The 13,140-nt window shown below is 31.6% G+C and overlaps 1 long non-coding RNA gene across 1 annotated transcript; it reads right to left on the bottom strand.

Moving 5' to 3' along the window:
* Window positions 1-201: 201 nt before the first annotated feature.
* LOC143055249 (uncharacterized) lies at window positions 202-5,913 on the bottom strand. Its single transcript, XR_012971973.1, has 2 exons — window positions 5,768-5,913; window positions 202-1,658 (listed from the first exon to the last, which is right to left on the bottom strand). It is a non-coding gene; the product is annotated as an uncharacterized LOC143055249 (long non-coding RNA).
* Window positions 5,914-13,140: the final 7,227 nt, after the last annotated feature.

The following is a 13,140-nucleotide window of genomic DNA, read 5'->3' as shown; positions in this document are numbered from 1 at the left end:
TAAAAAAGAAATAAACGCTGTAAATTTAATGTTATCAAGATTGATTAAACTTAAATCTAAAATTGAAGTTTTATATTTGTAATAATTAATACTTTTTAAATTTTCTCGGCAAGCCTCGCGCTTTACATATTACAATTTAACTGTCTCGAGTGTAGAAATATCGTAATGTACTTCTTGGAGTGTGGAATCTATATTTCTTAATCTGCATCTTCGAATTTCTCTTTTGAATTGACCTTTCATAGCATACCAATAATAGATAAATGGATGCAATACGCATTGTAATAAATAAACTCGATAGAGAAAGTTGTATAACATGTACTCTGTTTTGCTCAGTTTGCTCCAAAAGTTTTTATCGTTAGATTCAAGAATCATTATAATAGCTCTTGGTAGTGTCGATGTAGCAAATAAAATGATTCCACTGAAAAAAGATGGTGCTTTACGAAAACAGATTTTTTTATGACAAGATATACAACATTCTTTCGTTGTTTTAATTTTCATGTACTCGGGCTCGACAGGAGTCTGATTACTTGATTTCGTGTTATCAGAAACGCATATTTTTTGCTCCATTATCAAATCATAATTTGATGCTAATAACCTGTCACAAGTTTTCCGTTTTGTTTCATTACAAGAACTGCAAGTCAGCACATCCAAGTCTACGACTGAACAATCTTTGTCTGCATAAAGGTCAATAATTTTGGAATTGTCTGGAGGTTTTGAGTTATCAACTGTTCCACTATCGACAACTCTTATTTTTGATGTCGAAGTATATTTAAAGGCTGACTGTATTCTTGTTTTTTTGTTTGTCCTTAATGGTAAACCTGATGATAACCTATCTTTTACCAAAATACTTACAAAAACAATGAATAAAAACTCAATAATATAAATTGTCAATACAACGATCGGGTATGCTTGAACAAATGAATAATTGTCAGCTTTTCTCGAGACCCCACAAATTTTTCCCGAAACGGTTATGTTCTGGATTTCAAAGTCTATATCGGTTTCCCCGTAGAATATGAAGGACGGAATTGAAAAAATTAAGGCAAATACTACACCGCTGTACCTTAATATCATCATTTGTTTGTGTCTTATGAAAACTAACATATATCGAAAAAAACTTGTTATATGATAATGTACGATTGATGATCCAGATAAGTTTGCAAACAGCATGTTACTTCCTAACATTAGTGTACAAAGTGATTCGCCGTAAAAATCAACTGGATTAGTGTTAATTGCTATAAAACTCGACGTTCCTATAACACATGCTGTTAACTCAATCATTACGAAAAATGTTTGATATCTCAAGTTATCTTCCCCGAGAAAGTCAGTTGTCCTGCGAACCGCTCTCCTGAGAAGAAAAACAGCACAAAAGTTAACTGAAACACCGATTAAGAGATAGAAAGTCAACAAAATGGTGTCAAAAAATAATATAGTTGACAAAGTGTCACTCAGGTCGTTTCCGTTACTAGTTATGTTGACGAGGTCGTTATCTGAATAATTCATTTTTGTTGTTTACGTATCAATTAAAGGCATTTCTTTGACATTATTAAGCTCTTAAATTGAGACCGGTGGTAAACATTCATTAGTTGTATCATTGGTGCAGCTATGAACATTCCAAAAATTCATCTGAAGCCAAATCTCTTTTCTTCTTTTCCATTTCACTAAAAATAAAGTAATTCAGTTATCAAAACACACACATATTAATAGACACATACATGTCACACGCGTATATTTGTGTAGATACATGTTATATCATATAAAAACCACTAAAACTTGATAGTTATCTTTTTCACAAAGAGGAAATATCTGACATCGAAGTTGTTTTTTTTACAGAAACACACTAGATGAAACTGTACTTTAAACACTATTCTTTAAGAGCAAATAAATATAAGTACCAATGATTGAACAAACCATTAAAAGGAATGATGTCAAATATGAGAATCGGGAAATGTCAAGAACTTGTTTTTCATAAAGCATGCAAAGAGTCGAACGTACGCAGCGGATCGAAGACAAAAAAGAATATCCCGCCGCTGTACATGTTTGTTTGGGTAAGAGTTTGCCTTTCTATATTGTATATTGTAGACTGTTGGTTGTCTTTTTGTAGTGTAAATTATTCTTCGACTCATGAGTTGGTACATCGCTTGGTATTCTTGTACTTTGAAGACTAAAATAAATGGACATTTGTTTTAACTCCCCGCTAATCTCTAAACTAGCTTCGATATCATTTGTGAGCTTAACAAAACAAATTCGAGATTATACATGAGCATCCTTCCTCTATGCTAATGTGGCCCCCGAAGTGTTAAAGCCTACCACTGCTTCTGGGTAATCATGCCTCTGATGTGTTTTTCAATGCTACAAACGCTATTGTCAAGTGTTTTTAATTTTCCCTAATATAAAATTTTGAAAAAGATTAGTCAAATCAGTTATAGGTTATGCTATATTTTAATCCGATATCCAATATCACCCTATTTATAGGGAGTAACACATGCTAAATAAGGCTATTGAATGAGGGGGTCAAAATCTACCCTTTGTAAAGGGTGCACTTACTGTTTATGTGATATATTCTACTACATTCACATGCATACAGTGGTACATCACGTACTTGTTTGACATCATTCAATTTAAAAGGGGCTACGATATTTTGTATGCATCATCTATCACATATGTGGTACCATAATCCCTTGTACGATACCATCATAGGAAAGGGAGCCAAATGTCGTTTTGGTACAATGCCATATATAAAATTGAAGACTTCAGATCCTTGCAATACCACCCATACTATAAAGAGGTAATATCTTCATTTCAAAATGATGGAAAGACGTCGGGCTTTCTACATGTATTAATTATGTCTATAAATAGTTTCAATGCATCAGGTTCTTATGTTGAATATAAAAATCAGGGACTAATTACTCTATGGCAGAGAAAGGGATAACCTTAAGTCCTAGAATTATATATTACTATTAGGACAGCACTTAAACACAAATTTGTACTGTCATACATTAATTTTTATTTTACGGACCTCTGGTCCTGGCGTTGCATCCATCTTGACAAAGGGGCAATCAGGTAACCCTAGATTCTTGTCTACTATCACCCTAGATGATAGATATAACCTCACATTTTTGTCCTCGCCTTTGCATTACGAAACCTTATACTAAAGGACAGAAGTGTTGGTTGTAATAAACAGCTACAGTTATAATCAGTTCTGACTTCTCTAAAACTTTAGTTTTATTTCTTTGAAATCTACTTTATAGGAGTAGAAAAACAAGTTGGCCAGTAGTGATTCACAATTAGTACCCACTAGAATAAGGACTGTGATGAAATAGAATTTAAAAGATTGCGATTGCATATGTTAGTACATTGAACCATGTTAAGGCTTTGCACATCTAAATCCATTCTCGGGTAGACCTCTTTCTTTGATATACTGTTGTTATGAGAACTAAAGTATAATACAAATGAAGTTCTAACGGTCCTGGCAGACTTGTAGAGATGTTAGAACTGATTTCAACTGAAGCTGTTTATTACTACCAAAATGTTAGAGCACTATTCTCTTTTGTAAATGGTTTTTCCCTCAAAGTTATATATTACATAAGGGCCTTGCATAACATCATAACATCCATTTCAAAAGGCATATCACATACATATAGCCTTTAAGATGATCATATTAACACTGTCTTAGTGACTATAAGTGTACCAAGAAGCAATAGTGTATCAATCTGAGAATGATTGACAGCTCTAAAGCAGGGATGAGGTCAATTACTTTAAAATGTAATTGATTGAATTACAATTTCTATGCAATAAAATGTAATCGATTACAGTACAAGTACACCTTATTTCAAATGTATTTGATTACTTTATATCACTTTTCTTTAAAGTAATCATGGTTTCTTTGGATCACTTATCTTTACTTTGTATATTGAAATATCGATTTCTGATAACTTTTTATCTACACAAAAGAGCTAATCTTGGTGATTTTGTGTAAAGCCATATCTTTTTTTTTAGACAAGAACAGTGTAAAATGTGTAATTTGATATCATTGCTATAAACAAGTAACCTCTCTCTATATAAAAGATCTAACTGTTAACTATGAGTCCCATCATAGAGAATACTAGCTCAATGATTTTTTATTTGTGCTTTACATTTTCTTATTTTCTTATTGTCTATCAGAAACTATTTTCAAAGATTTGTAATCAGCAAGTTATCATGTTGATGTAATCTAAAAGTAATCATGAAAACACTTGTTTTTTGTAATGTAATTCCTTACAATACTACTACTTGTAATCAGAAATGGCATGATTACTGATTTTATACGATTACACTGCAAAATATAATCGATTACAGCTGAATATGATTACTGATTATGATTACCCCATGCTCTAAAGACGCCATAATATTTGACGGATTTAATGGAATTCTTTGAATCTCTTTATCATAAACTGATCAATTCCGGTAACTCGAAAAAAACTGAATTCTTCTTACAAGTAATTAGAATTATAGTAAAATAAATAGATTTATTCTTACTTACTTTCTTTGGGTTTTTTTAAGTTATCATTTCTGTACCTGTGTTAGTTACAATATGTACTCTTATCATGCTTATACATAACATTTAAAAAAAATAATGCATTCTGATGAACAAAACGGATGTATATCAAACGATAGTTCATAATTTCCATTAAAATGACTACAATATTTGCATCATTGCAATTCAATTCCACACAAACAAACAAACGTATGAGTATCTTTTATAATAATTTTTGTCGCTTTAATAAATCTCACTTAAAGGGAATCACTGTAGCATGACTGGAATGGGCCCCCTCTTAGGCAGTCAGTGGGCCCCTCTTATTTCTGGATCCGCCACTGGGTCTATCAACTACTTTTACATACCATTAAAAGGTGGTAAATGTAGGGCGGGTACACGAATAGCATACACAATCCTTTAATAATCTAGTTAAACAATATTTCAAAATCTTGCATGAATAAACACAAAAAAAAAAATCAAATGTACTACAATGTACTTATATATACATGTAAGGAACTTTGAATATTGTTCATTTGCAGTTTTATCATAAAAGGTAATGGAAACACGAGTTGTCTTCAGATGTCATGTAAATACATTTAAAAAATGTACTGAGTATCACTCTATTGGTCAATTAACAATTTGGTTCTAAGTGAGCACAAAATAATACTTAAACAAACGATTTTACCGTATTCGTGTCTGTAAACTGATAAAAATATCCAGAATATTTTCAAAAGTCAAACTACATGTTCCTCGATATTTCCTAATTGTTTGTTATTTTTGGCATTAGAAATTAATCAGTTGTCTTTTGGCATTATTGAAAGTACATAAAATTAAAGCTGGGGAACAAAAACTGTTTTGCAGATGCGGATACGTCAACGTATATGATACGGTTGAAACGTCTCTAAATGACCATCCTCTAATACGCATCTGCAGATATATCAAAATATTATGTGATCCCGAGCTTATTAAGAAGACCATGCTTTATTTAAACAAAACCTAATCTGAATCTCTTTGAAACAATCAAACATGCACTTTCAATATTTGTGATAGTGCTATTTTGTAAAAACAATCAGGGGTTCTATCAACTACGTTTACATGCCCTTAAAAGGGAATCAATGTAGGATAGGTATACGAATATCGTACAAAACCCTTTATCATAAAAGGTAATAGAAAAGTATCGAGTATCACTCTATTTGTCAATTAACAATTTGGTTCTACGTTAGAAATAGTTCATACACAAACAAACGATTTTACCGTATTCACTCCTATCATGCCCGTTAACTGTTCTAAATATATATCCGGAATATCTTTAAAAGTCGGGTTACATATTCCACAAAATCTCCATATTTCCTTATTTTTTTTTAAATTTCTGCATTAGAAATTAATCAGTCGCCCATTTGCATTATTGAAAGTACATACAATTAAAGCTAGGGATCATATACTGTTTTGGTATATCTGTAGATGCGGATACGTCAACGTATATGATACGGTAGATACGTCTTTAAATGACCGACCTCTATTAGCATTTCCTTTTGCTTTAATTTTTAGTGAAATAACAGAACGCTTTCAAATGTAAATCAAGTAATTGTAAAGTGTTCAGTGACAAACTGTTTAAGACAAAGTATGTTAACGAAGAGAAAAAGAAATCGTCTTACCGCAAGCTTTCTATAAAATACTTCAAATATTCACATATTAGTAATATTTAACAAACCTTTCAATAACAACCAATTTTAAGTTTAAAGTCCAATCTACACCACTGCACTTTTTGATAAAGCACTCCATGACACACTTTTTTTTTTTTTTAAAAGAATTATAGCTTGAGAAAAAGGATAAATTAAGCATGTGAAAAAAGTATATTGAGTATCAATAACGGTGTAAACAGATATTTCATTCGAATTAAACATAATATGACACTGTTTTATTTGTTTCGTTATACACGTTATATGAATTATAAAAAATGTGTTTAGTGTAAAACATCCACAATGCAGGCTTCGTCAAAGGGTTGAGACACGTGTGCTCATAGTTCATTTTTTTCAAACTAAAGATTAAGCAATACGACATGCTGGATTCCCGCTGACTATAAAGCTAGACAAATTCCCAAACCACGTGACACCCGCATAAGAATCCATTTACTGAACACGTTGTGTGAATAAAACAAACAGACAAAACAGACAAAATGTAAAAAATAAGGGCGCAGCAGTCAACACAGACAAAGCACAAAGGCATAAATTCATCCGAACAAAAAGGGATGTTAGGATTCAAAAGCCTGAAATATTGTGTAATTCTTTGAAAGAATAAATACCCTTATAATCATTGCCCTGACTAAACGTAGATATGTATAGTAGTAAATAAAAGAAACATAACACTAGACAATGTATTTTTCATATATAACATGTATAATGAAAATCGAAACAATATACCAAGTTGAATAATTCGCCGTTTCAGAATCTAATGTATTCTGGGTAATATTTTCAAAAGCGTACACCAAAGCGTTTTGATTGGTTTAAAACGTTATAAACAATGGAAATTAAACCAATGACGTAACGTTATTTTCACTTTGGGGTACGAACAATGAAATTACCCATGATGCTTTAGATTCTGAAACGGCGAATTGCCCAATTGGTCTCATATTTATACAGTGTTATTTTCCACTCATAGCCACAGCAAATTAAACATCTTTTACACCGCCGTAATTTGAACCTGTTCTAAGTCAGGAGCATCTGGCCTTTGTTTTGTCTTGTATGATTTTTAATTTTAGTTTCTTGTGAATAATTCGGAGTTCGGTATGACGTCCATTATCATTGAAATTGTATATATATTTGTTTAGGGGCAAGCTGAAGGACTCCTTTGGGTGTGGGAGTTTCTCGTTGCATTGAAGACCCAATGGTAGACTTTGGCTGTTGTCTGCTCTATGGTCGGGTTGTTATCTCGTTGACACATTCCAAATTTGCATTCTAAATTTTATCCTGCTTACAATATTAAATCTATTTGCAGATATTTCAATACTGAATTCCCATCTTCGAAATTAAGGGCTGATTTTTATATTTTAAAATATATTTGATCCCTGTGGTCAATAACCTGAGATTGTCTAATGTTTCTATTACAAATGAATTTTTTTCGTTGGACAATTTAACAGTTTTTACTTTTTATTATATTTTATGATCAAAATATTATTGTAGTGCCGAACATTTATATAACCATATATAAAAGAAAATTATGTATGATGCAAATCTGTGCAAGATACCAAATGACAACAATTATAAAAATACATTTAAAGACATAGAACATTAATATAATGCAATAAGAAGACAGCTCTATTACAAACAAAAACCCTCGTTGTTAATTTTTAACTTCTGATTCTCGGATAATGTAATTTCATTAATTCTAAACTAAAATAAAAACTTTTACATTTCTGGATTATCCAAGAACTTAAAATTTTTTTCACAGAAATAAAGAAATGTACAATTATTTTTTCTCAAAGCCATTCTACATCGGTTTTCAAGTTTTCATACAACATTTTGGAAGCAAACTTTACAAAAAACTGACATTGCCAATTTTGTAATATGTCTTATTTCACACATTTTGATTGGTCTAACTGTATGCTATTTTGTGATACCAAAGATTTTCTCCCACCCAGACCTTTGGTCTCAAAAAGTATTTTAGCCAAAAAAGTCATATACGACATTTTAGAAGCCCAGCGACGTTATATAACTTCATTTGTATTCCATACAACTTCTTATGATCAAGATGAGAGAGCAAATTCGCGTTAATACCACGAACATTAGCCTTTAAGAAAGTAATTTTATACTTATAGTCATATAATGTTTAACAATTAGATATAAAAGTGTCTGAGTATTAAATTTCTAGGGTCAGATGTCTCATCAATTTAAAATAACCCAAGATGAGAAAAAACACAATCATATCAAGTTTTTGAATCATTTCTTCGTTGACTGATTTAAAGAAGATTTAAAAATAAACATCACATGACATTTGTACTTATAACATATAAAGAACACATTTTTCAATAACATGAGCAGGATTAATAATGGATAAGAGGTTCACAAAGACCATTGTTACACTTAGTATTTCCCCCAAGCATGTTAAGCATTGACAGACGTCATGCCCTTTTTTCTTTGGATGACGTTGTTTCTAGAAAACGCCCTCATAGAAGCCTTTAAAAAAAAATTCAAATTCCATACCTGTCGGCAATTCCTGTAAAAGTATTACCTGATTGTGTAACACTCTTATCAACTGACAATAGAATAAAGTTAATACCTTGCCAGTTTTTTCACCTCTGTTTATGATAGTTATGGGATTGTAGATAATTAAATAAATACTAGTCTAGATATTTAATAGAGAATGTCTACACAGCACCACTTCCTGTTTTTTCTTCTTGTATTAATAATCTTCCTTATATAGGATCACTAAGCAAATGATATTTTTAACAATTATAGAGAAAAAAAGTAAATGTTAATAACTTATCTGATGAGCTTAGCCTTTTTGAACTGATTTTTATGGTTCGTTCTTAAGTTGTACTCTTATACCACTGTCCAAGGTTAAGGGGAGGGTTGGGATCCCGCCAACATGTTTAACCCCGCCACACTATTTATGAATGTACCTGTCCTAAGTCAGGAGCCTGTAATTTAGTGGTTGCCGTTTGTTTATGTGTTACAAATTTGTTTTTCGTTCATTTTTTTTATATACAAACAAAGCCGTTAGTTTTCTTGTTTGAATTATTTTACATTGGCATATCTGGGCCTTTAATAGCTGACTACGCGGTATGAACTTTCCTCATTATTGAAGGCCTTACGTTGACCTATAGTTGTTAATGTCTGTGTCATTTTGGTCTCTTGTGGACAGTTGTCTCATTGGCAATCATACCACTTCTTTTTGTTTATATGCAATGTAGTATTGCATCAATATATCATCTTCTGTTCCACCTGTTATATTTATAAAGCTCCTTATTTTTTAAATAACAATTTAAATAATATAAAAATTAACTTAAAACCAACATCAACAATATGTACAATAATTTCTAAATAAGGTTAAAATACGACTAATGTTCCACATAGTGATTATTGAACTGGTTACCTGTTAGTTTTCTGTAGCATACTGTAGGTGCCTTTTTATTTATTTTCCATACACCTTAGGTGCCCCTTTTTATAAATGTTTGCGCGCTCTAGATGCTCTTTGTCAATTAAGTTACCTGCCCTTTGTGTGTATTACGGGAAACACTATACACTGAATACTAAAATCTGCAATACGATCATAGCAGGAAAATAAATGTCACGTCATAAAATGTGGTTAAATTTCTTAAATAATACCAAGTAAAAAAAGGAGGTTACATCATAAAATTTCATTTTCAATCAGCTCGACTTCTTATGATCAAGATAAGATGACAATTTTGCGTGATTCCACACAACTAAAGCCTTTGAGAAAATAAAATTCTTTAAATACTTCTTGGTTATATAATAATGACGATAAGATAGTAATTTTATTTCACAAATAATAGTATAGTTATTATATTAGACACCAACATTTCTACATGGCTGGAAACGGACACTTTTATGAGACTTACAACAAAGAAAAGTGTCTGGGTATTACATTTGTAGGATAAAATTTCTCATCAATTAAGAATAACTCGAGATGGAAAAAACACACCTGCAGATCCAGTTTTAGAACCATTTCGACGTTGACTGATTTAAAGACGGTTAAAAATAAACATGACATGACTTTTTGAAATACACAGATAGATAATACTTTTTTTTAAATATAAACAGTAGCAATAATAATAGTTAATTAATAAAAGATTCACAAAGCCTGTACATGTCGTTAAACTTGGCACTTTATTCTGCAATACGATTATAATGATTATAACAGGAAAATGAAAATGAAAAACAATACAAAGGAAAATATTGTGCACTTTTGTGCTGACATGAATTATCATTGATATGGTTATATTTATAAATTTACTGTTTACAAAATTTTGATTTTTTTTAAATACTAAGGCTTTTCTACCTCAGGCATATATTACGTTAGCTGTATTTGGCAAAACGTTTAGGAATTGTGGTCTTCAATGCTCTTCAACTTCGTACTTTATTTGGCCTTTTTAACTTTTTTGGATTCGAGCGTCACTGATGAGTCTTTTGTAGACGAAACTCGCGTCTAACGTATATACAAAATTTAGTCCTGGTATCTATGATGAGTTTAATTATATACCACTAAGAGTATTTGTGTCAATGGTTATTGTTGATAGAAAGAGTAAAATAAAATAAAATACCGAACGTCTAGGAAAATTCTAAACGGAAAGTCCCTAAGCAAATGGCAAAATAAAAATATCAAACACATCAAACGAATTGATTACAAGTGTCTTTTTCCAGACTTGGAACAGGAAACTTCTTATGTAGGAGATGAGCGAAAGATAACAGAGGGACATTCAAAGTCATAGATCAGAAATACACTGAAAAAATCATGACTAAAAAAGAAAAAGACAAACAGACAAATAATAGTACACACAAGACACAACATAGAAAACTAAAGATTAAGCAATACAACATGGTGGATCCAATTTAAAGCTAGCCAAATTCCCAACAACGTGACACCCGCACAAGACTCCATTTACGGAACACGTTGTGTGAATAAAACAAACAGACAAAATAGGCCAAATGTCAAAAATAGAAGCGCAGCAGTCAACACTGTCTTCACACAAAGCACGTCAGCATAAATTCATCCGAACAATAAGGGATTTTAAGATCAGCAAGCCCGAAATATTATGTAATTCTTCGACAGAATAAATACAGCATGTTTATTCAGTTTAATCATTGCCCTGACTTAACGTATATATGTATAGTAGTTAATAAAAGAAACACTAGACAATGTGTTTTCCATATACATATACATGACTGATATATAAAGTCAAATTATTAAACCTAAAACCATTCAATATCATCTATTATCCATACCAAACAAAACCAAATGCGGAACTAGTATGTTATGTTATGTTTGGAATGGCTGCTTATAATTAAGACTTAGAGGGCACTTGTTTTACTAAAAATGGCTGTAATTGTACCTTTATTGCATATTTTGCTCTTTAATTTAAGGGGCGTTCTTCGGAAGCCTTCCGCGTCATGCAAATTTAACATAGATAGCTTTTATATCATCAATTTCTCTACATGTATCTGTTTCTGAAAAAAATAATCTTATACGGCCTAGTCAGTTTCTAAAACTACAATTATATCTATATAAAAACATGATTTCATTGTTCAACTTTATATCATTCATTTGTTAATTTTGTGTAAATGTTTATTACAGCTCTGGTATTTTTTTTTTATTTCACAACAAATTGTATCATAAAGGTTTTACTTCATAATTTTTTGGATATAACAAAATACTTGAAACATTAATAATTTTGCAATACATTTTTCATAGACTTCTTTTAAACTGAATTGTTGTTTAACTCAATTTCACTGTGCGTATTGTTGTGTGTTTGTTTTATTTTACATCGAGTAGAGGTATAGTGGAGGAATCAAATCTCAATAAACTTGTTCTGCATTTTTGTCCCAAGCCAGGAGCCTCTGACCTTTGATAGTCTTGTATGATTTTAAATTTTTGGTTCTTTTATATATTTTGGAGTTTAGTATGATGTCCAATATCGCTGAACTAGTATACATATTTGGTTAGGGACCAGCTGAAGCACGCCTCCGGTACGGGATTTTCACACTGTATTGAAGACCCATTGCATGGTGGCCTTCGACTGATTTCTGCTCTCCGTTCGGATTATTGTCTGTTTGTCACATTCTCAATTTCTATTCTCCATTTGAATCAACTATATTCATTAGGGATTTATCGTTTTATTACTATTTCCATCGTGAAATTTTCTTTGTTATAACTTCAATCAAACCTTCGAGTGTCTGGAGATATTTTAAAAGAAATATCATCAAAATAACACAAAAATGTACTTTCTATATTATCTAGCCCTTAGCGTCATGCCATGTATTGCCATCACTCAGATCTGTAAATCTTGAAATCTTAAACAATAACTAATGCCTATCATGTACATGTATATACCACCCTTCTTACAAATATAACCTCACCGATTGAGAGTTCTGCCATCAACTGATCAACTAGTATAGGTTTATCTATAAGCCCTCGAATCGATCATACTTCCAAACCATGGTATGGGCTTTCTAATTGTTAAAGGCCGTACGGTGATCCATAGTTGTTAATTTTTGTCATTTTGGTCTCTTGTGGAGAGTTATTTCATTGGCAATAAAACTACATCTTTTTTTTATATATACATGCAGGTTCGCTGACACTGTCTCGCATATTGAAATCACTTCATGCAGAAATGCACCTAATGTGATTCCCCTAATTTTGAATTTTGATGCTATCAAAAAGCACAGTTGTGACTCAAATTTGAACAGAATCACTTGGTTATCCATACAAAACTGTCTGCTCCGTGACAGTCTTGGATATTAAAACCAAATATGGAATAAACAACACTTCTATTTTTTAGTGTTTAGTACAGATCTGATGTTCAGAGTGGCTGTCACTTTGGAACACAGTTTAACATAGAACTGTATGACACACAAAAAAACAAATAGAACACTCTGGTTGTCAAAACATGG

Source organism: Mytilus galloprovincialis, chromosome 12, assembly GCF_965363235.1.
Source record: "Mytilus galloprovincialis chromosome 12, xbMytGall1.hap1.1, whole genome shotgun sequence".
Taxonomy (NCBI): domain Eukaryota; kingdom Metazoa; phylum Mollusca; class Bivalvia; order Mytilida; family Mytilidae; genus Mytilus; species Mytilus galloprovincialis.
This window is presented reverse-complemented; position numbering and strand designations above follow the sequence as displayed.